This window comes from Geotrypetes seraphini, chromosome 1 (genome assembly GCF_902459505.1).
Source record: "Geotrypetes seraphini chromosome 1, aGeoSer1.1, whole genome shotgun sequence".
NCBI lineage: Eukaryota > Metazoa > Chordata > Amphibia > Gymnophiona > Dermophiidae > Geotrypetes > Geotrypetes seraphini.
Genome location: NC_047084.1, coordinates 425,049,589 through 425,074,877, shown reverse-complemented (window position 1 = coordinate 425,074,877; position 25,289 = coordinate 425,049,589). Strand labels below are relative to the sequence as shown.

Sequence of the window (25,289 nt, the reverse complement as noted above, 5' to 3'; positions counted from 1 at the left end):
GCCACAGGTTGGACTACCCTGGGTTAACCTAATTATTTGCATGTCTAGATAACATGTCTGTATTATCTACTCCAACCCGCACTCGCCACCACTGCTTGAACACACGGCTGAATCACCTCAGAACCAAACTTAACCTCCTCAGTTTGCCAACTTTGGTTCTTTTATTCCAGCCTGCACTCGTAATACAAGACAACCTATGGTGCACATAACTTTAAAACTGTTACTATTGAATCGGATTCAGTACTACCTGATTTATTGCTAATTTAACTATTAATTTAATTATTAATTCAACTGTGGCTATCGAATCTGACTTAGGGATAACCGATTTACTGTTATTTAACTAACTTAACTGTTAATTTAACTGTTGATATAGAATCTGATCTAGTGCTATCTGACTCACTGCTAATTAATTACCCTAGAAACTGGAAGTAACAGAAACACCAAATAGCCATTAAAACAAATAGGAGTCAGTTTATTCCGCAAGCATGCATCTCCTACTGATTCTACTAATCTATAATAACATCAAGGATGTTAAGTCACTCTATCCACAGTTACTCTCAGCCCACTATCCTGATCTACCCATCAGGCTTATAATTAACCAACAGGAAGACAGAGAAAACCATATCAAAGTAATCTCAAGCAACGGAAGACATCAACGTACCCCAAAAAATAAAAGAATAAGGGAAGTAAAACATATCAAAACCACTACGTCCACCTAACCTAGCACAGCTACTTCCGTTCCCTGTGCATATCTTAACACCAGATCTGTTAGGAACAAAGCATTTTTAATTAAAGATTGGATAATCAACAAGCAATTAGCCTGTCTTTTCCTAACAGAAACGTGGTTACTGTCTGAAGATGACCAAAAAATAAATGACCTACTACCAGATAATTTTAAAATTCACATGCTAAATCGTGATGGAAGAAGAGGGGGAGGATTAGCAATTGAAGCCAAGGAAGGATTTGTAATTGAACTATTAGATTCCAAAATGACCAACCAATTAGAAATATTAGCCTGTAAAATTAGCAATAAGGAACTAGAAGATTCCCTTACTTGTATATTATTCTACATTCCACTGAAAAGCTGGCCAAAAGCTAGAGAGGACTTCTGCGAATTTGTTCTACATAACTCAATCACTTCATCACATAATCTAATTGCAGGAGACATAAACTTACATCTAGATGAAACAGACAATCTAGAAGCGAACGACTTTAAAAACCTTCTCTCTTTACGCAATTACAATCTCTCTTTACCCACTCAAACACATGAAAAAGGTAGCGATGTCCATAAAGGAAATCATAAATCCTCCCATCTCTCTTTTGTACGGTACTTGGTGTCATGATATCTGGTCTGACCATTACAATTATTATTTCAATCTATTCTGGACTCGGCTAAAATCTAAGACATGCCCACGGACAAAAAGAGAACACCTCACAAGGGGCCATTTCAACCCAGAGGAATATTAGTTACAATAAGCGAAGATAGAAGAAGGAGTCGATTTCTATGACCACTGGGTGAAAACCAGCACATCCATTTTAGATAATATTGCCCCTAAATGAAATAGTAAAAGATGCTCAAACAAATACAACAAATGGTTTGACATCGAACTCCTAACAATAAAACAATCAGTAAGACAATTAGAAAGAATCTGAAAAAAAACTCTACAAACAACAGATAAAAGAAAAACGTAAAACATTTTACTCATCCAAAATTAACTCATCAAACACTAGCTCAAAAGGAACTAATACTAAAGAACTGTTCAACATAGTAACGAATTTATTTGACATCACACGCTACACTCAACCCATGCATAACATCAAGTTACCCTCAGCAAATGATCTAGCATAACATTTCGATTCAAAAATTAAAAACCTAAGAAATAGCTACTCGATAATTGCCGAACACGAATATCAGAGGGGACATGATAGAAACCTTCAAGATCATGAAGGGCATAGAAAAGATAGACAGGGACAGATTTTTCAAATTAAGGGGATCAATAAGTACAAGGGGGCACTCAGAAAAATTGAAAGGGGAGAGGTTTAGAACAAATGCCAGGAAGTTCTTTTTCACACAGAGGGTGGTGGATACATGGAACGCGCTACCAGAGGATGTGATAAACAGGAGCACGCTACAGGGGTTCAAAGAAGCTTTGGATAGGTACTTGGAAGACAAAGGGAATGAGGGGTACAGATAAGAGTAGAGGTAGATTAAAGGGATGGGATTAGAGGTAAGTTACAAAATTAATCAGGGACCACTGTTCAGGCACTAGGCCTGATGGGCCGCCGCGGGAGCAGACCGCTGAGCAAGATGGACCTCTGGTCTGACTCAGCGGGGGCAACTTCTTATGTTCTTATCAATCAACCGATATACAAAGAAATGAAACACCAGTGGACATGATTTGGAATTCCTTCGACAATTTAGAATGGAATAACTATATCAAGTTATATAACAAATACTCTAAATCATACTGCGTCCTGGACTCTTGCCCCCCCCAAAAAAAAAAAAAAAAATTATGAAAGCAGTTACATTAGACTTTAAACCAGGGGTGTCCAACCTGCGGCCCAAGGGCCGCATGGGGCCCAGTGAAGTATTTTGTGCGGCCCCGGTTGAGGGCGATACAGTGTTTTCCTCTGCTGCCCCCGGGTGTTTACCATCTTGCCGGCTCCCTCCTCTGTCATGCTGCAGCGTTTGCGCGTTTGTGCGGCCCAATAAACATTTTTTTCGGACAATGCAGCACAGGGAAGCCAAAAGGTTGGACACCCCTGCTTTAAACTATCTCTAATGAATTACCTAACCAATAACCTAAACAATGGAAAATTCCTCACTAATAATGATCATATTATAATAACCCCAATTCCAAAAAATCATAAAGAATCACCAACATCAGTGACTAACTATAGACCAGTAGCATCCATCCCATTTATTGTAAAAATTATGGAAGAAATGGTACACACCCAACTGATGGAATATCTCGACCAGTTCTCTCTCCTGCACGAAACTCAATCTAGTTTTAGGCCTCTGTTTAGCACTGTAACAGTAGTTGCGGCTATCCTGGATAATATGCACTACCTGTTTAGTAAGGGCCTCAACGCCCTAATCATGCAATTTGACATGAGCTCTGCCTTCGACTTAGTGGACCATGGGAAAGTGTTACAATGCTTAGATGCAATTGGAATCAGAGGAGATGTATTAAACTGGTTTAGAGGCTTCCTTAAATCACGCAGCTACCAAGTCCGTTTTAATCACGATCTCTCTGATACATGGAGCAATCCATCTGGTGTGCCAAGGGATCACCATTATCCCCACTGCTCTTCAATGTTTACATGGCCTCATTGGGTGCACAATTGTCCCAACTGGGGATAAAACTATTCAGCTACGCTGATGACTTCACGATAATTATCCCATTTACTACCTCTGTCTCAGAAGTCACTCCCAAAGCAACAGCAGCACTAAATCAGATGGAGCAATGGATGACTGAATTCAGACTAAAGCTAAAATTTTTCATAGCATCGCCACACCCACTTGACACTAAAGCATTATTGTGCATCAATAACCTTAGTTATCCAATTCAACCCACTTTGAAGATATTGGGAGTAACACTGGACCAGAGCCTGACCATGAAAGACTAGGTAGATTCCCTGATTAGAAAGATCTTTCTCACCCTCTGGAAGCTTCGGTCCATCAGAGCTTACTTCGATGCCCCATCATTTAGAATTCTGGTACAATCTCTCATACTGAGTCAACTCGATTATTGTAACATCGCCTACCTGGCACTCTCCCAGAAGAACATGCGGAGATTGCAACTGGTACAAAATGCATCGGTTAGGTTACTTTGTGGACTGAAGAAGTTTGATCACGTGACACCTTCCTATCGAATTCTACACTGGCTGCCGATGGAGGCACGTGTGATATTCAAGTTTGGCTGTTTTTGCTTCAAGGTACTTTACGGACTAGCCCCTAAATATATAACAGACCTTTTCTCCTTTACAACCAACAAATTCAGGAGAACTTCACATCCGAACTTTGTTTCTCCACCGGTTAGAGGTTGTAAATTTAAAAGTTATCACCAACATCTTTTCTCACATCAAGCAGCATTATGGGGTAAAGACCTGGAACAACTGCTCGCTCCTACTACTTATAGGGAATTCAGGAAACGCCTAAAAACACATCTATTCCTGAAGTACTTAGGTAACTGACCTATACAATCTTAGTCCTCAACAAATGTTCTTTAGAACTGTTATTCACCAACTCTGAACTTTGTTTATTCCACTTGACCTGTAATACCTTTTAATCATTGTAAACCGCATAGAACTTCACGGTACTGCGGTATATAAACTGTTATTATTATTATTATTATTTTACCGTGTGCTGCATTGCCGCATGTGCTAACCCCACGCTACATGCCAAGAACTAACGCCAGCTCAATGACGGCGTTAGCGTCTAGCACATGCGGCAATGCAGCGTGCTTAAACCACTAGCGCAGCTTAGTAAAAAGAGCCCTAAGGTGCGGTAGCCGATTTAGCACGCGATAAATGCTAATGCACATTAATGCGTCCATATGATATAATGGATGCATTGGCACACGTTAGCATTGGCAAATCAGCTACCACACCTTAGGAAAAGGACCAGTAAGTGTATAGCCCTCGATGGAGACTGCCCCAACCTTGTTGGTTGTGTTGAGAACTTTTGAGCGGCCTCTCGTACGTGAAATGACATGGGAAATGTTGTTTCAAACAATGGCACATAGTTCTGTGAGATTAGACTTAGAGTACTCCCCCAAAATTCGCGGGGGTTATGTTCTTGGAGTGTCCGCAAATTTTGAAAAACCGTGAACAGAAGATGAAGCAGATGTGGGCTGTTTCTGCTGGCCTCCCACTAGCTGATGGCAGCAGCAGCAAAGGGCTTCCCTCCCCTGGTGGTACCTGACTCGGTTAAAGAGGCTGCCAGTTGCTGTAAAAAACAAAAATCTCAGCAGTGTTGCCTCTAGTCAGGGACTTTGCCACTTGTATAGCTTTTTTTTTTTTTTAAAGAAGAAAACTGAAAAACCGCGAACGACTGAGTTTGCGTACTCTGCAGGGGCAAACTGTATTCATCACCTGCATCTTTCACCCTCTTTCTGCCTCCACCTTTCATAGACGTTACTGCATCGGGGCAAGGTCTGGTCAAGCTATCTGACCTTTCTGATAGTCTACTTGAATACGAGAGAGGGAGACTAACCAATGAAAAAACAGTCTTGAGTATTTGTTGTGTGTTTGGGAATAGCGTATGAACTCCGCATTGAAGGATTATTATTATTTTTTATTTTTAATTACGTGCTGGATTTTTAAGTCTCTACACATCATTTAGATCACTTTTTCATTGTCAACAAATGTTTGAATTCTGTTTTTAACTCGTCCTCCCTTTTTTATCATCTTATCCCATCCCTTATCCCACAGTTGAAATCTCCTCGTATCATATAAAGGGGAATTAGTCCAGGCCCATGTTTTCTGAATTATTATTTGAAGGAATTGAACTTGTCCCTTCTTCGGTACCAGACATCTGCTTCTTGCAGTTTCAGTGCTAGAGCTAATCCTTCACATCCCTATTCTCTCTCTCTTTTCATTTATTAACTAGCCTACATATGCTACCCTCTGAATTAATGTTGTCATACCTACACCAATTGACTTTCACACTGAGTAATATGATTCCCCCAGCCACCCAGCTTTAAGCTGACTTGCTTCAGATGCACAAATGTTTCCTGCAATAAAAAGTTATCAGATCTCATTTTATCCAATTCCAGTATCACTTTTTTCTACAAGTTTAGTTTGTATACCTCTCACATGAAGACACTTATTTTAGAAGTTCATACACATGTTAATACTCTCCCATACACATGCATATAGCACACATGTAAAAAAAAAAAAACAAACAAAAAACATTAATTTTAGAAAGCTTGGCATTAAGGGCTCCTTTTACTAAGGTGAGCTAGTGTTTTAGCGTGCTAAAGATTAGCGCGTGCTAACCCTGCGCTACACGAAAAATACTAACGCAAGCTCTATGGAGGCGTTAGTATATAGCGTGTGCTAAAACTGCTAGCACACCTTAGTAAAAGGAACACTATGGCCCAGATTCTGCAAACTGCATCCCGATTTTAAGCAACTGTAGGCGTCCTACTGATGTCTAATCAGCCAATCGGGATGCACTTTTTTTTTTTTTTTTAATGCTCCCTAGGCAGGCTTTCAATATTGAAGGCACCTCTGGGAGCCTAGGGGGCCCCACAAGACCGCCTAAGCTCACCTAAGGGCCTTAGGCGAACCTAGGCAGCCCTACGTGTCTCCCTAGTAGAAGGAGAGATGCTTACAATGTAGGCCAGCAAAATGCTGGCCTACATTGTAAGTAGACGTGGCCGCTATACTTATCGGGGCAAGGGATCTCCCTGCTGCGATAAGTATAGCGGCCGCGGCTGCCTGTCTCACCCCCCTGATTGTCTGGCAGGAGGGTGCCCAACCCCTCCTGCCAGAAGGCTGCCTACCCAACAACCCCGATCGCCAGCAGAAGGGTGCGCAACCCCTCATGCCGGAGGATGCCCGTCTCCGGACCCCCCCCCATGCTAATGCCCCCATACGCTAATACCGCCCCCCCATGCTAACACCCCCGCGATGACCCCCTAACCTCCCCCCAACTAACCTCTAAATTGTTGGCTGGACGGAGGGTTTTGCTGCTGTCTGGCTGTCCGGCTTGCCTCGTCAAAATGTGGCAGGCCCACCCCTTCCTGGCCCATCCCCGGTAAGCCTAAGGCCTGATTGGTCCAGGCTTTTAGAGCCTGGGCCAATTAGGCCTTAGGCTTAGTGGGGATGGCCCATCCCCACTAAGCCTAAGGCTTGATTGGCCCAGGCTTCTAGAGCCTGGGCCATTCAGACCTCAGGCTTAGCGGGGATGGGATGGGAAGGGGTGGACCCGCCTCATTTCGACGAGGTGGGCCAGACTGCTGGATGACAGCAAGACCCAGCCAGCCAGCCAGCCAACAATTTAGAGGTTAGTTAGGGGGGAGGTTAGGGGGGTCATCGGATGGGCGTCCTCCGGCACGTTGGGCACCCTCTTGCTGGCAATTGGGGGTGTTGGGTTTGCGGCCTTCCAGCAGGAGAGGATGGACACCCTCCTGCCGGCGATCAGGGGTGTTGGGTGGGCGGCCTTCTGCCGGTGTTTGGGAGGGGGGAACAGGCAGCTGCAGCTGCTATACTTATCGTGGCAGGGAGATCCATTGCCGTGATAAATATAGCGACCACGTCTACTTACAATGTAGGCCAGCACAAACGTGGCAGCCAGCACTTTCAAGTGGAGGTAGAGATATGGCAACTTCCACATGTAAAGAGTACCTCTCCCATGTGGGGTCAGCCTATTTTACAAACCTTTCCATGTAAATACTACCCAATAAGTAGCGAGGCTACAATTTAAATTTTGTTCATTTTGTAGGTAGAAATAAATAACAAAGAGTTGCTCCCTTAATTCTTCTTTTTTTTTTTAAAGTCTTAGGTGAAATAAGCTTTTTTTTAAAAACTCTGTGTAGGCATCTGAGCTGGTGAAAAACTTGATGGGGAGAATTCTTCCCACATGTATAAATATTCTCATTCTGAATGGGAAAAACACATATAAATTTTCAGTCCACCCAAGCAATGCCCACAGTATGCTCCCACCACACTCTCTTGAAATCTTTCTATGCTATATATCTCTGCATCTGAAATAACAGCTTTTGGAAATTGCCATTTATATATGTATTTGATTGATGCCTGCAAATGCCACTGACAACATGTAGAGATGCATCTACAATAACCTCCATAGTCACCTATGATTCTTTATAAACTAGGTGCCTATGTGGCCTTCACATCCAGGCAATCTGTTTTGTCTACATCTTCATTATACATCATACATTCTAACTCTCCAGCATTCCTTTTTTTGAATTCTGGCATTTGCATACAGGCAATTAGAAATCTCTTTCTTATTTGCATTCACAGCTTGCATAGCAGTTGATGAGGTAGTTTGGAATCATTTATCTCTGTCTGTTCTTTATTTATATGCACCTGGGTACTTCAGCCTAGCTCAGACATAGTCCTTATGGACATCCTGAAAATCTGATCCCCCCAGTACAGGTTTGAGAACCAAGGTACCAGACAACTAATGAACAGTAACTGAATCCAAGTGTTCAAGTGCCTAGTAGATAATGTTTACGACAGCATGAAAAGGAGATGCAATGATGTTTTTTCTAAGTGGCACCTTTATCAAAATAGACATGGTTATTTCTGTTACACAGATCTTTTTGGACCACTGTTAAGTTACAAAAGTTGGACAGTTCTAAATCTAATAGATGCTGGCACTGTCATCTAGACATCAGGATATTGGATCATCTGTTGTTTTATTGTCCTTTGATACTCAACTTTTGGAAGTCAATATGGGGACAGATTAACCTCATATTGGAATCGACAATCCCATTGACTTATGAGGTAATTATATGTGGAACACTACTGTATATTAAGCCCCCCATGGATCGTTATAAATGCCTTCTTTTTCTGATTATGACTGGGGTAGCCATACATATGATAACTCGAAATTGGAAAAACTGTGATCGTCTTAAATTTTCCTTTTGGTGGGTGAGCTTATGTTTAAGCTACAGGTATGAAAAGATGAATGCAGATATTTTAGGGCATTCTAAGATATTTAACTTAGTTTGGGGTCCATTGACATTTTATGTACAATTGTTATAGTTCGTTTAGCCTTCTTTTATTGGTGTAATTCAGACACATTCGGGGGTAGGGGGATGTATCTTTAGGGTGATTTTAAGATAATTGTAGGGGGGAGGGCATATATTGTTGTACTAATACTGATTATATTTAAGTGCTTATTTATTATTACTGATGTGAATAAGGTGTTGCACTTTTTATTAGTAATAAAAATTAATAAAGAATAATTTAAAAAATAGGCATATTTAAATGACATCTTTGTAGCCTTTCCTCACTGACACACTATATTCTTGCTTGTGGGAGCAGTCCTATCTAAGATGAGAGAAAGTTAGCCAAATAGCTTGAATGGATCCTTTTTCCTCCTGCGATGGGCTACATCACCTTCTTAGAACTGAATTCTTGGCAAGCACATAGCTGCTTAGTGAGGGTAGGAGGACTTCACAAAGAGATGTCTTCACAAGGCTAAACTAGAGAACCATGAAGTGTGCAGCTGTCCAGCACTTAAGGTCCAACCACTTTTGTATCACTTGATACATGCCTTTTGTCAAAGATGTATCACAGCAGGACAGTGGCGTACCAAGGGTGGGGAGGGGGGCTATCCGCCCCAGGTGCAGCCTTAGGGGGGATGCACAGTCGGCCAGGTCCCCTTACCTTCGTGGCGCTTCCCCCCCCCACCGCTCGCCCGACCGACTGACAACAGGCCTGGTCCGACAAACCTCCCTGCCTTGTGGCCGTGAGTCTAAATTACCTTCTTACAGCAGCTGGAGCATTGAAGCTGCGTGTGGCTGCTGTAAAGGTCATCTCTGACGCAACCGGAAGTTGCATCAGAGAAGACCTTTACGGCAACCATATGCAATTACAATGCTCCGGCTGCTGTAGGAAGGTAATTTAGACTCGCGGCCACAGGGCAGGGAGGTTTGTCGGATCGGGCCTGTTGTCGGTCAGTCGGGAGGGGGGGGAAGCGCCACGAAGGTAAGGGGCAGGGAGGGAGAAAGGGATGAAAGGTAGAGTGGAGAGGAAAAGACGCTTAAGGGAAATGGGTAAAACAGAAAGGGGAGAAGGACGCTGAAAGCACATGGGGAATACAGAGGGGGGAGAAGGATGCTGAAAGCACATGGGGAAGACAGAGGGGGGAGAAGGACGCTGAAAGCACATGGGGAAGACAGAGGGGGAGAAGGACGCTGACAGGATATGGGGAAGCAAGGGGGGGAAAGGACGCTGAAAGGACATGGGGAAAACAGAGGGGGGAGAAGGATGCTGAAAGGACATGGGGAAGACGGTGGGGGGGGGAGAAGGACTCTGAAAGGAAATGGGGAAGAGAGAGTGGAGAGGCTGGCAGGGAAGAAGACAGAGATGCCAGACTATGGGGGGAGCGGAGGGAAGAAGATGGGTACCAGACCAATTTGGAAGTGGGGAGAAAGGGAGAGGCACAGTAACAGAGCAAATGGAAGACGCAGAGAGAAGAGAGATAGTGGATGGAAGGAATTGAATGAGAACATGAGGAAAGCAGAAACCAGGCAACAAAGGTAGAAAAAAAATTCTATTTCTTTTTTTTTTTTTTTTTGCTTTGGGATAGTTCAGCAGCCAGAACTTTGATTTATAAGGAAGGAATAAGCTAAATATTACAGTACTGAGGTTTGTATGGATGCTGCGGGGATGGTGACGGGGCGGTGAATAGGCTGGCAGTGACGGGGTTGTGAAGGGGATGGTGCAGTGACGGGGACTGATTTTTTCCCCCGTGTCATTCTCTAGTGCTCACATCAAAAGCTTCCCTCTGACTCAGCTTCCTGTTTCCGCTTTTGACTGAGCACCACGTTGCCGATCTGAAGTTCTGTTGATGCAAGGGGTAGAAGGAGGCCTGTTACTGATCTTAAGTATCATCGTAGGGGAGTGTGTATGTGTGTGTGGGGGGGGGGGGTTGCAGATCTTGTTGCCAAAATCAGAAAGGTGAGGAAGGGAGCAAGATGGGCCTGAGGTGGATGGAGAGATTGAGAAAAGGGGGCAGATGATGGAAGTGGGGAGAAAGGGGAGAGAGAAGAGGGCAGATGATGGAAGTAGGGAGAAGGGGCAGATGATGGAAGTGGGGGGAGAGAAGAGGGCAGATGATGGGGTAAAAAGATTGAGTTAGGGAAATACTGGAGGGGGTAAGGGAAAGAGGTGGCGAGCTGTAGGTAGACAGTAAAAAAGGAAATTGATGAGAGGGTAGTAAGAATGTAATCTAGATGGATGCAGAAAATAAATTGAAAAGGGAAATAGGGGAAGAAAGGGATTGCAGAAGAGAGGTGTGGGAGAGAAAAGAGAGGAGAGAGATGCCAGACCAATGGGGGTTAAAGGAGAGATGGAAGGGAGAGGCATACAGTTTCTGGAAGGGGCATAGAAGGAGAGAAGATGCCATATAGGGGCAGAGAGATGGCAGACAGTGGATGGAAGGAAGGCAGTAACAAGAAGATGAGGAAAGCAGAAACCAGAGAAGACTAAGGTAGAACAAAAATGTTCTTTTTATTTATTGCTTTAGGAGACATGTGTCACTGTTTCTGTGGTGTTGCATTTTATGCAGAGTCTAGCTTCTTGCTAGTTCAATTTAACCTTTGTCTTTGTATTTCTATTTTATCCCCCTTTTACAAAACTGTGGAGCGTTTTTTAGTGCCAGGCATGGTGGTAGCAGCTCTGATGCTCAGAATTCTATGAGCTGTTACCACCGTGGCTAAAAAGTAGGAGGGGTTAGTTTGTGATGACATATTCCATACTAGGCGAAGGTGTTTTCTGTGTTCTGTGTGTTCGAAAGACATGGTTTTCTGTTAGGATTGACTGTGTAAGATTGATCTGCACTAGTCTGGCTTGTTTAGTTTTACAATGGGTGTATCTCACTGCAATATGTAAGATGCTGCCTTTTCCTAGGTACTCATGTGTGACGTGTGGCTTGTTACTAAAAATCATGTTTTTCGTACAGATGGGGGAGGGGGGTGCCAAAAAATGATGGGCCCCGGGTGTCACATATGCGAGGTACGCCACTGCAGCAGGATGTAAATACAAATGTATCCAACCTTTGTGCAACTTTAGTTATTGTAAACCACGTCTCAGCAGTTCTCTATTTCATGCAAAACTTTCAAGATAAATACCATGAGCAGGTGATTTAATAAAACAAAGAAAAATTTGGCATTATGAATTAATTGTTAGAAACGAGGATGCAAGCAGCAGCTCCCAAAGACTCAGAGAGACTATAGACATTAGCAATGTGCAGCTGGAAAGATGCACTGACCTCTGAGCTGCATATTTATTATTTGTGAATTTGTGAAGACTTACAAAGCTGTGCGCTGGCTGTTAGCAGCTGATCTCACCTGCCCGTCTTCATCACTTCCTTCTGTGAGGCACAGATGTTACATCTCTTGTGAGTCACACCTGCAAAATTTAAACAGGTTTTTCTTTGTGGGGGAGAAAAGAGTGGGGGGAGGAAAGAAGGTGGCAGATGTGCTCAAATTTGAATGTTTTTCAAAAAGGCCAGAAATGCCATTTAAAAAAAAATTCCACAAATGCTTGGAAGTAAGATTTTTTTTTTTGTTTTCAAGCAAAAAATCAAAAAAGGTTGTCATAAGATTTTTGTTGTTTTTAAAAGTTTCCATTTATACTGTATCACTCTAGCCTAGTGGTCTTCACTAATTTTTAAGTGAGGGTCATTTTGGGTACAAAAGGTGTGAAGGAGAACCAACAAATATGTTCCTACTTTGGGCCATGACACCAATAATACTTCTCAACATTCATTTCAGCCAGAACATCTGGCCTTGATCATACATGCAGAACACAGATAAACACTATGGGGCTCATAATCAAAGGGAAAAAAACATCTAAAAAGTGGCCTAAATGGGTACTTGGACGATCAAAAAACCTTATCATCCAAATACCCATAATCAAAGCTAGTTTTAGACATATCTAAAGCCAGCTTAAGCCTTCCCCCTGCTTCTAAACGCATAGAACGAAACGAGGCATTTTTAGAGGATGGGAAAGGGTGGGAGGGGGGATTATAGCAGGTATAACTAAAAGTTTAGGCAGATTGCCTAGTCGGCACTTATATGCCGCAATCAGCTCAATGGCCTGGCAACCTACCCACCCCCCACCGCAACCATCGCAGCAGGAGAGATGGCTCATCTCCCCTGCCATGATGGTGATCACCCCTCTACCCGAATTGCTGTGACCCGCAGCAGGAGAGATGCACAATCTCTCCTGCTGCGGTTTGTGGCAGTTTGGGTAGCCATTCTCTCCTGCCCCCATGACATCACCCTTCACCCCCCTTACCTTAAAAAAAGTTGGACAGACAGGTCCCCCGAACCCCTGATCGGCCTGCCAAACTCCCTCACTCAACGACCCATGAGACCCCCCCACCGATCCCATGACACCACCCCTCTTACCTTAAAAAAATGTGGCCGGATGGACGGGTCCCAAGCCCATCCATCCATCCAGCCCACCATCCTCAGAATGGCGGGCCTTAGGGCCTGATTGGCTCAGGCGCCTCAAGGCCCGCCCACAGCAGGGGCCTAAGACGCCTGGGCCAATTCCGGCTCTAAGCCCGCCATTCTGAAGATGGCGGGCTAGATGGATGGATGGGCTTGGGACCCGTCCATCCGGCCAAATTTTTTTAAGGTAAGGGGGTGGTGTTACGGGGTCGGTGGGGGGGGGGGTCTCAAGGGTCAGTGGGTGAGGGAGTTTAGCAGGCCGATCAGGGGTTCGGGGGAGCGGTCGTGAGGGGGGCTGTGTAGGGGCAGGAGGGCCTGGGATCCCTCCTGCCCGTATCTTAGTAAGGATGGGGGGTAGGAGGGGTCTCTGGGGCAGGAGGGCTTGGGCTTCCTCCTGCCCTGATCAAGTCAGGGGAATCGTTGGGGTAGGAGGGCTTGGGCTCCCTCCTGCTTCTACTTTCATGTCCTAGGCCAAAAGGGGACTTAGAAGTTTTTTTTTTCTATTATGCCCCTCCATGCAAATACAGGACCACAAACTTAAATGTCCTAATATACACAATAGAAACCCTAGGATGTTAGACTCTTCAAGCAGTACGAAAACCAGAGAACTAGGAATAACTACATTTCTTCCTGAACAGTGTAAAATATAGACAGCAGATGTGAATTCTTATTTCAATCACTAAATTGAAAATAAAATCATGTCTTATCTTTGTTGCCTGGTGATTTTATTTTTCTAATCATCTTTTCCCAGTCTCTAGTTGCACTTCCTTATATCTGTGCTCTTAATTGTTTCCAGGGCCTTCTTATCCATTTGCTATTTTTCTCTCCTTCATTTTCTGCCCTACATCCAATTTTGGCACTAACTTTAGTGGTCTGACCTATTTCTCCTCTCCTTCCCACAGGCTGGCATCTCTCTCCCATACTTCCCCCCTCCTATTTGTGGTCTGGATATCTCTGGCCTTCTCATCCTCCTCTCCCCACCTTAATCTGGAATCTCTCCCTCCTCTGTCTCTTCCCTGGTCTGTCTTCTCTCTTTCTAGTAGTCCATCTCTATCCTTACCGTTCCCCTTTCTGTGGTCTGGTATCTCTCTCCTCTCCTTCTCTTCCTTCCTCCTCCCTTCCATGGTTTGGCATCTTTCTCTCCTTCCCTATCCCCCCTCCAGTAGTCCATATTTTTCCTTCCCTTTCTCACTTCTTGTCATCTGGTATTTCTCTCCTCTGTGGTATGGCATCTCTCTGTCCTTCCCTCCTCCCTATGTTAGTCTGGAATCTCTTTCTCCTACTTTCCTTCCCCTTCTAGTAGTACAACATTCCTCTCCTTCACTTTCCTTTTTTCCTATGGTCTGGTATCTCTTTCCTTCCCTTCCCTTCTCGCCTCCTCCATTCCCTTGTCTGGCATCTTTCTCTCCTTCCCTCCCCTTCCAGTAGTCTGAAATCTCTCTCCTTTCCTTTGTCCCTTCTTGTAGTCTGGTATCTAACTCTTCTCTTTCCTTTACCTCCCCTCCTCCTCCCTACCATGGTCTGGCATCTCTATCCTCCCCTTTCCCTTCCCTCCACCGGAAGTCTGGCACCTCTTTCTTTCTTCCCTCCCCATCCCTACAGTCCAGCATTTATTCAGTAACCCTCTCCCTGCAATCTCCCTCCCCATGATTTGGTGCTTGCTCACCTTACTCCTTCATGGCAGCCACTCTTTCACTCTTTGGGACAGGAAACAGTAGCACAGGGAAGCTTCTGGGCCACCATAGGCAGCATATTTACTTCATTCATGCTGCCAGCAACTCGAAGAGTGAAAGAGCAGCTGCTGGGAAAGAAAGGCATTGGATCCCATGGGGAGGGGGGTTTGAACTGTGATCTGCAGCGCAGGCCACCCAAAAAGTCTCCATGGGCTGCTCTAGCCAGTCAGGCTTTCAGGATATCCACAATAAATATGCATTAGATAAATTTGCATGCACTATCTCCATTCAAAGCAAATCTGTCTCATGCATATTACTTAGGGTATCCTGAAACTTTTTTTGGCTGGGTGTGTCCCGAGGATTGAGTTGAGAACCTCTGCTCAGGTGAACACTACTTAAAGAGCTAGCATAATGCCATTGGAGCCAGACAAACAGGTGGTCTTGCTGTGAGGAATTATGAGTTAATAACTTTTCAAATAAAAATAATGACATTACATTACATTGGTGACTTTTATTCCGCCATTACCTTGTGGATTACATTAGAGGTTATCTGGACAATTCCAGAAGAGATTAAATAATTGAGTGGGTTACTTTGGGGGGTTGAGATACTTCCTGTGGAGTTAGTTTGTCTTGATGGATTTCTTAAATAGCAGGGTTTTAATTTCTTTTCTGAAGGTTTTGTAGTCTGGTGTCGTCATCAGTAAATTGGATAATTGGTGGTCAAGTTTCGCTGCCTGTGTGGCCAGTAGGCTATCGTACATTTTTTTGCATTTGACGCCTCTGATTGGAGGGTGCATGAATGGTGTTTGGGTTCTCCTTTGCCTGGTTGTATCAGTTTGATAAGGCAGTTGTTCAAGTAGGCTGGGCTGTCTCCATTGATTACTTTAAATAGTAGACAGTAAAATTTGAATTGTATTCTTGCTTGTATTGGGAGCCAGTGTAAGTCGAGGTATATGGTGGTGATGTGGTCGTATTTCTTCAGTGAATAAATCAGTCTCAGGGCTGTGTTTTATACTGTTTGTAGTGGTTTTATCATGACTGCAAGGCAGGGGAGATAGAGGATGTTGCAGCAGTCTAGAAGTACTAGGACTAGGGATTGGACCATGAGCTGGAATTGTTTTCTGTCTTTGCTCATCCCTGAAATTCATATTAATGTTAGCCTTAAACCAATATGTTGATCATATTAAGTTAAGGGTTCAGCAGGCCTAAACTAGGTAGTTAACCTACATATCTATAAAGCAGCGGAATACTTTTGGATAATTTTTAAGCCAGATGCACCCTGCCCCTACTCAGGCCCATAATTTTACAGACAAACTTGGCTAGCATTTACATGTGTACATAGCCAGGTACGAGGGGCTGCTGAAAAGTTCTCGGCCCAATCAAGAGAATAATGTGGAGCCATGAAACTTACAAGTTATTCCACAATCTTCTTGACACTTTTTGTTTCAGTGATATGTAATGAAATGAAAAGTGTCATTTAGATAAAAAGAAAGGACACCTGGGAGAAGAGAGAAGGACAGAAATCAAGAAGGCATGGAATTAAAAAAAAAAAAAAAAGGGGGCAAAATGGCTGTTTGTCAGGAAATGAAGCTGTATCTGGGGATGGTTGTTATAATGCTCTTGACAAGCATATCCCAAAAAGTAGAAATGTGTATAGGACACCATTTTTATTTTATATTTGGTTTCATTTGGGTGTTTTACCCAATTTTGGACATTTTCTTTGTTCATTTTACACATCCTTTTTTTCATTAAATTTATTTTATAACATTTTATTGCACATACATTTAATGAACATGCCTTAATTCATTAGCTAACTATTATTTCTACCACTACTAGTCATTTATGTAGCACTGATGCCACATGCTGATGAAATTAGGCTACCAGGGTTATTTGGGGGAATGCATTAACTTAATTTAAGCTTATTTTAAGCTTCACTAATGAACTAAATGTATGCCAACAAATGCCTACCCTTAACACAAGCCCTGACCACCGTTTGTTTGTGCTTCCAACTAATCCAGTTTTATTCATATTTCACTCTCAGGGGTGATGCAGAAACTTGCGCAGACATTGAAGCTGGGTTAGTGTGACTTCTGTATGCAATTTTATGATGCAGAGAGGTGTTTCCTGCATACAATAATGCTGTGGGAATCTGCACATAGGATACCAGCTTACATCACATTGAAAAGAAGCTATTAGTTTTTCATCCTTGATGCAAGCTGTATGGAAAACTTTAAGGCTGAGCAGAAGGCAGATGTCTCATATCACCTCAGAGGAGATATAGAAGGGTTAGATCTGTTGCAGTACCATCTTAATTTGATCCTGAGATAGTCCTCAAATTCCCCAACACATGAAAGGCCCCCTCATGCCCTAATGATGTCACTGGAGTCACTCTCAGGTTATACATTTTAGTGCTGACCTAATGTTTCAGCAAGTGTCTGCATCAGGGATAAATCCGTTGATCCAACAAAATACTGCTACACCAATGAAAATGGCATTGAGACAGAAAATTCCTCACCATATGAGCCAAGAGACGAGTACTTTGTCTGTAGAGCTGTTTAATCGCACAGATCATGGAAACTGTCTGTGATCGACTGGGATTTCTTTTCTTTTAATCTTTAATTTTCCATTTTTTATTTATCCTGAGTATATCTAATTGTACTGTTTTCCTTCTCCTCTGTTTCTATTTTCCTTTGTTTTATGCTTCACATTGGATTTTATAGTTTCCTTTTTTTCTCTCTTTTTTACACGCCTCTTATCTATATTACTCCTCTTTCTCGTCTTTCTTACTTCCATATTTACTACAATTTAGATCAGGGGTGCCCACACTTTTTGGGCTTGCGAGCTACTTTTAAAATGACCAAGTCAAAATGATCTACCAACAATAAAATTTTAAAAAAAAACACAAAGCACACTGTACGCATAGAAAATGTTAATCATCATTCCTATTCCAGAGTTTTTCAAAGAGGTCAAAGCAGATGACTCTATGCACTGTCACCTCACTAACAACCATACAAAAACAGACAAATACCCCCTCCCTTTTTACTAAACCATGATAGCAGTTTTTAACGCAGGGAGCTGTGCTGAATGCCCAGCGCTGCTCTCGACGCTCATAGGCTCCCTGCGCTAAAAACCTCTATTGCAGTTTAGTAAAAGGGGATCATAGTGTAAAACATAGACAGCAGATATAAATTCAGATACATTTTGATCACTAAATTTAAAATAAAATCATTTTTCCTACCTTGTCTGGCGATTTCATGAGTCTCTGGTTGCACTTTCTTCTTCTGACTGTGCATCCAATCTTTCTTCCCTTTTTTAGCCTGTATGCTTCCTCTCCTCCTGACTTCATTCCCCCCCCCCCCAACGTTTTCTTCCTCTCTCCCTGCCCTCTCTTTCTTTCTCTCTTCATGCCCCCTTTCTTTTTTTCTGTTTCTCTTCTTTCCTTCTGTCTCCCTGCCTGCCCTCTTTCTCCCTCCCTGCCCTCCCCCAAGCCACTGCCACTGCCGCTGCTATGGGATAACAGGCCCCCAAAGCCGCCCGCCGCCAGTCAAGCTCTCCCTGCTTCGGCCGACCAGCATTCCTCTCCCCGACGTCAATTCTGCCGTCGGAGAGGAAGTTCCGCTGGCCAGAACTTCCTCTCCGACGGCAGAATTGACGTCGGGGAGAGGAAGGCTGATCGGCCCAAGATCGACCTATTGGGAGAAATGCTGCCGGGTCCTGCCTTTGAGGAAACAGAAAGTAGGCAGGACCTGGCAGCAAGAAGAGCAAATCGCAAGCTTAACTGACCTGTCTCCCGCTTTAGCCCGCGAACGAGGCTCTAACATGTGCGTGCCGGCTTCCCTTCTCTCCCCCCCTCCCGACATAACTTCCGGTTTCAGAGGGAAGAGAAGGGAAGCCAGTACAAGCACACGTTAGCCCCCGGAGCATAAGTTCTCCAAGCCGTTTTTTTTTTTAATGTTGAGCAGCGGCGGCAGCAGCAGAATTCAAGAGTGGATGATAGCTGGGCGGACCGCCCAGCTAAAAGGCCCTAGGGAGAACACTGGTACACCATCAACCTTTACCCCGCCCTGCCAGCACTCTGATTGGCTGGCGTTCTTCAAGAGGCGGGCCAGTCAGGAGGGGAAAAAAGAGAAGGGAAGAAGGGAACCCGCTCTGTGATCGACTGGGGTCGCCTGAGTGAGCGACCTGTCGATCGCGATCGATGTATTGGGCACCCCTGATTTAGATTGTAAGCCCATAGGGACAGAGAACATTACCTCATTTTAATGCATTAGTATTATAAACCACTTAATATTAATAATGTACAAGTGGTATATCAAAATTTAATAAATCAAATCAAAATTTACACAAATTTACTCCTTTGTGGTCTGCTACGACAAAGTAAAAAAATATGAAGGAATGAAAAGTTTCTGCCTCAATGCCATTTTGAATGGTGTAGCAGTACAGTACTCCCCCGATATTTGCGGGGGTTCCGTTCCAGGATTTTAATGGGGGAGATAGGAGAGGGCAGCCGGAGCACCAGCGAGTGAAGGAAATCACTCATGGTATGCTCCGACTGCCTCTTCCTGTACTAAAGTCGGGCCTCACCAATAAAGAACTGCGTGTCAAAGCAGCTCCCGATTGGTGAGGCCTGACTTTCGTACAGGAAGAGGCGGTCGGAGCATACCGCGAGTGATTTCCTTCACTCACCGGCGCTCCGGCTGCCCTCTACTGCCCTGTCATTCGCGGTCAGAAAATACCACGAATAACCGGGACCATGAATCATGGACCGCAAATTCACAGGGGAGCACTGTATTTTGTTGGATTGACTGAATGACCTCTCACACAGGCACATGCTGAAAAAAGGCCATATCAGGTCAACACTAAGGGCTCCTTTTACTAAGGTGAGCTAGCGATTTTAGCGCATGCTAAAGATTAGCGCACGCTAACCCTGTGCTACACGAAAAATACTAACGCAAGCTCTATGGAGGCATTAGTGTGTAGTGCGCATAGCAATGTAGCGTACACTAAGGCCCAGATTCTCTAAAAGTGCGTCCCGATTTTAGGCAGCTGTAGGCGTCCTACAGCTGTCTAATCAGCCAATCGGGATGCACGTTTTTTTAAAAAAAATGCTCCCCAGGCAGGCCGCCTATATTGAAGGCGAGGCCCGCAAGACACCTAGGCCCTGATTCTGTATAGGACGCCCGGGAGAGGCGTCCTATTCAGAATCGGCCTAAACTAAACCCCGATTCTGTAACCGGCGTCCATGTTACAGACGCGGGTTAGAGAATCGGGTTAGATTAGACACGGCCCGCTACACTTATCGCGGCAAGGGATCTCTCTGCCGCTATAAGTATAGCAGGCCGTGGCCCCCTGACCGATCACTGGCAGGAGGGTGCCCAAACCCTCCTGCCCGAAGACGCACCCCCCTCCCTGACATTACCGATCTCCCCCCCCCCGACAATATCGGTCGCTGGCAGGAGGGTGCCCAATCCCTCCTGCCCGAAGACGCACCCCCCCCGGCGCTAACAACCCCCACTCCACCAAACCTGTTCTTACAGATGGGTCTTGCACGTCGAGCAAGCAAGCATGCCTCGTCGAAATGAGGCGGGCCCGCCCCTTCCTGGCCCATCCCGCCGAAGCCTAAGGCCTGATTGGCCCAGGCTCTAGAAGCCTGGACCAATCAGGCCTTAGGAATAGTGGGTCCGCCCATCCCTACTAAGTCTAAGGTCTGATTGGCCAATCAGGCCTTAGATTAAGTGGGGATGGGCGGACCCGCTATGCCTAAGGCCTGATTGGTCCAGGCTTCTAGAGCCTGGGCCAATCAGGCCTTAGGCTTCGGCGGGATGGGCCGGGAAGGGGCGGGACCGCCTCATTTCGACGAGGCGTGCCTGCTTGCTCGATGTGCAAGACCCATCTGTAAGAACAGGTTTGGTGGAGTGGGGGTTGTTAGCGCCGGGAGGGGTGCGTCTTCGGGCAGGAGGGATTGGGCACCCTCCTGCCAGCGACCGATATTGTCGGGGGGGATCGGTAATGTCGGGGGGTGGCGGTCGGTAATGTCGGGGGGGGGGGCAGTCGGTAGTGTCGGGGAGGGGGGTGCGTCTTCGGGCAGGAGGGTTTGAGCACCCTCCTGCCAGTGATCGGTCAGGGGGCCACGGCCCGCTATACTTATAGCGGCAGAGAGATCCCTTGCCGCGATAAGTATAGCGGCCGCGTCTACTTACAATGTAGACCAGCATTTTGCTGGCCTACATTTTTAAGCTTCTCATCTACTAGGGAGACGCGTAGGGCCGCCTAGGTTCAGCCTAAGGCCCGCCTAAGGCCCTTAGACGAGCTTAGGCATCTTGCGGGTCTCCCTAGGCTCCCGGAGGCGCCTTCAGGCCTGCCTGGGGAGCATTTTTTTTTTAAAAAACGTGCATCCCGATTGGCTGATTAGACAGCTGTAGGACGTCTACAGCTGCCTAAAATCGGTACGCACTTTTAGAGAATCAGGGCCTAAGTGTGCACTAAAACCACTAGCGCACCTTCATAAAAGGAGCCCTAAAATTAATTTTGGAGTTTTGCTCCAGTGACATCCCCCTAGCCATCTCCACTTTTTGTTGTTTCTGTAAACTAGCGATTAGTCATTTATTTATTTATATTATTTTACAAGTTGAAAATACATCGCTTGAAAGGAAATATAATAATTTAAAAAGAAATTGAATCTCATAATATACCAAACTAGTGACTATAACTAAAGTCCACATTAAGGAGAGAAGAGATCAATCACTTTCAAGGGAAGTTGGATTTTAAGGAATTTTTAATTTAAAGCAGATTACAGAGCTCAGTTGAAATCAATTATTGGCCTGATTAGCAATTTCCATGGAAGTCTCTGGAATTCTTATAGTTGCTTCAAGGAAAAATTGCAACTGATCGGGTTCGTAAAAAATATATCTGTTAGCTTGATATGTAATGCAACATTTACAGGGAAAACGTAACTGAAAAGTCGCTCCTAAATTCACAACTGACTGACGATAAGCCAGGAATTTCTTACGCCTGACTTGTGCCCATTTTGATTCATCAGGAAAAACGTTTAGTCATTTATATTGCATAAATCTCTAAATCCCTATTTTACAAAATCTAGATATACCCATCTAAAACTCTAAAATGTACATATGGCAATGGGACATGGTCTGGGCATGTTTTGAGAAGAACTATCTAAGGCATGCATGTCTATCCAAATGGATAGAGGCCAGGATTTGCACCTGTTTGCTGATTGTCTTGGTTTCAAAAATTTACTCATATGAAGCAGTGTTCTATTAGAGAGATTAAGGGAGATTGCCCCCTTAATTCCCCTCCCCCTTGAAAAAAAAAAAGCAAAATTGACAAGGGATAATAGGCTCTGTGACAGCTTTGGGAAAAATAAAACTTCTCTGTTTCCCGACATGTTAAAGCTGCTGTTTCAGAACATAATATTTATATACTCATCTTAACCTGCTAATTTTTTAGCCATTTATGTTTCTAAAACAGATGGCTGTCTTCCTACCTTATTAACCTAGGTGCCAAATTAAAAAAAAAAAAAATATATATATATATATATACACACACACACACTGTATATTAATTTCTAGAGGCCTTTCTATTGTCCAACCGTGGTTATTTGCTCAAATTCTTTGTTACTGTAAATTCACTCACTTTTGCTTTTCCTTTCCAAGGAACTTCACTGTTTTTTTTCTAAGTAACCATATTCCAGGCAGAGACTTCTGAGACTATAGGAAGACTTGTTCTGAATGAGTTCATCCATTTGCTGAATTCAAAGAGCAGTACTCCAAAGAGGTTGGGTTCCTGAAAATGTGCTGGATTATACATATTTCATTGTTCACGTTCATGTCTAAACATGTAAAAAGACGCACTATATTGAAATCTAGCTGCATATTAGAAAACAACAAAAGCAGGTGAAAGGTAAATTACCGTTTATTAATTTATTTTAGTATTTATATATCACTTATAGCCTAAGTGGTTTACATTCAAGTACTCAAGTATTTTTCCTTATCTGTCCTGGTGGGCTCATACTCTATCTAATATATCTGGAGCAATGGGGGATTAAGAGGTCCTTTTACGAAGGCACGTTAGAGCCTTAACAAGCAGAATAGCGCGCAGTAAAATGCCGCGCACGCTAGCTGATGCCGCCTCCTCTTGAGCAGGCGGTAGTTTTTTTGCTAGCACGCTAATCCGGTGCATGCACTAAAAACACTAGTGCACCTTCATAAAAGGAGCCCTATTTGTCTTGCCCAGGCTCACAAGGAGCAGCTTGGAATTTGAATCCACAACCGCAAGGTGCTGAAGCTGTAGCTCTAAGAGACTTTTCTCTGGGATGATTTGGTTCTTGTGTGAGACATACACTCTATCACAATGTGTTACATAAGGATGCAAAGAGCACTGGTGGGACTTGAATACTAGTTTCTCTGGTTCTCAACCCCATTGTGCTGATCAATAAACTATTTCTCTATGTTTGTACATTTGCTTGGTGACTGCAAGCTAAGCTTTGCTTCTGGTATACAGTGGTGCCTCACACAACGAACTTAATTCGTTCCAGGAGCAAGTTTGTTATGCGAAAAGTTCGTTATGTGAAACGCGTTTTCCCATAACAATACATGTTAAAAAAAATAATTCGTTCTGTAGCATAAAATATGCTAAGATGACATAAAAAAAGATAAATTTTTTGTTATTATTTTTATTTAGATACATCTAAAAACATAATTGTTTTTTAAAACAACACACATTTTTTAAATTTAAAGACAGACTAAGTAGAGTCTAATTTTACAGTGAGAGAGGGCAGAGTCTCAGCGGCAAAAACTGGGACTTAACTGTTCTTTTTTTTTTCTAGCATCGGGGAAGCGGCGAGAGTAGCTCCGCCCCCCCCAACGCATAGCAGTAGGCGCCGGGCCCTGTGAGCCGACGGTCCGCCACTGCACAGGGAGCCAGGCGGAGAGAGGGCAGTTAAGCGCAGTGCCTGCGCGGAAGGATGCAGCTCGGGCGACTTCGTTGTGTGAAACGAAGTTCGTTGTAGGAAGCAAGACATGAAGTTTGTTGTGCGCAGCGTTCGCTGTGCGAGGCGTTCGTTATGCGAGGCACCACTGTACCTTGCTTCGACTTTCTGCCCGCCTAGTTCTTCTTCTTGATAAAGAAAGTTATCAAAACACGGCCAGTGTTGAGGAGGAGAGGAGGAGTGAGCAGACTGGTTGTATTGTCGGTTTTGTGCTTTTGCTTTGGAACACTGTTGGATTTCCCATTGCATTTGCACCTGCACTTTATTGACTGATGATTTTCAGACCAATTGCACTCCATATATTTCTTGTGCGTGTTTTTTGTCCTGCTGGATGGCTTAGGATTTTCACCTGTCATCTTGGCTTCATCACAGATATTGTTCAAGCTGGAGTTTGAATCATTTTGAGCTAAGTGACTTATGAACTACACTATCATTCAATGAATAGAGTGAATTCCTTTGTCTGTCTCAATATATATATAATCACTAAATCAAAAAAATGGATAAAGTCCTTTCCTAAACAAGTAAATGCAAACAAGGACTTTGAAAAAGTATCATCAAAATAGATACGGGTCTCTTAAGCTCTCAGACGCCTGCGTTAGCTTTATCATTGTTTATAAGCCAACAAAGCAGACATGGTGGGTGACTAATAGAGGATTACACCGGCGAATATCACTTAAAAGCTAAGTGCCGGTTTTGACCTCTCAATGCATTTCTAATTTGATGCATGAAATTTTATTTGAATATTTATAAAAACTCTTTATAGCTCGATGAAAGATACCACCATGTCAATATATATATATATATATATATATATATATATTTTCTAAGCATATTGTTTGTCTATTTTGTGTGTGTGTATGTTTTTTAATGAATTTATGATGTTAGTAATAAAATTCTAAATATATTATATTACATATTTATATTGTTTTATTTTGTTACATTAAATTAATGCCAGAATGAATTTAGAGTGTGATTTTTAGAGAGCATTCTTTGGGGGGTATATGCGTTTATTTGTGAATCCTTCTTTTGTTTTTGAATTTATTTTCTCTCAGTTTTTTGGGTTGTTTGTAGCTCTAACCACTGCACCACACACTTTTATTGAATTAAATTATTTTCTTGGCTAGATTTTGGGAGCTTGCACTTTCTTCATCAGCTCCCACAAAATAAGGGGGAAAGGGAATTGTATACTCTTAGTTTCATAGTTTATTAAAAATTTGATTAAACGCTTAACATAATATTCTAGGCATTGTAAATTTTTTTATTGTACAATTATAAGTTGCATTTGTTATTTTGCACTTTTGAAGTTTTGAAAATCAATAAAGATATAACCGTTGTACATTTAAAAAATTAAACATATAAAATGGGGAAATGAACAACAAGTAGTAGACAAAATCTTCATATAAATGGACATACTTGATTGGGAAAGGATGGTTGTACACAAGAGGAGAA

At 43.5% G+C, this 25,289-nt stretch overlaps 1 long non-coding RNA gene across 2 annotated transcripts in view; it reads right to left on the bottom strand.

The window, feature by feature from the left end:
* LOC117362335 overlaps positions 1–25,289 on the bottom strand; it is a 207,181-nt gene that overhangs the window by 32,052 nt on the left and 149,840 nt on the right. For both annotated transcript variants that reach the window (XR_004539867.1, XR_004539869.1), the window contains one exon: positions 12,054–12,114. This is a non-coding gene — a long non-coding RNA (uncharacterized LOC117362335). The remainder of the gene's footprint in view (positions 1–12,053; positions 12,115–25,289) is intronic.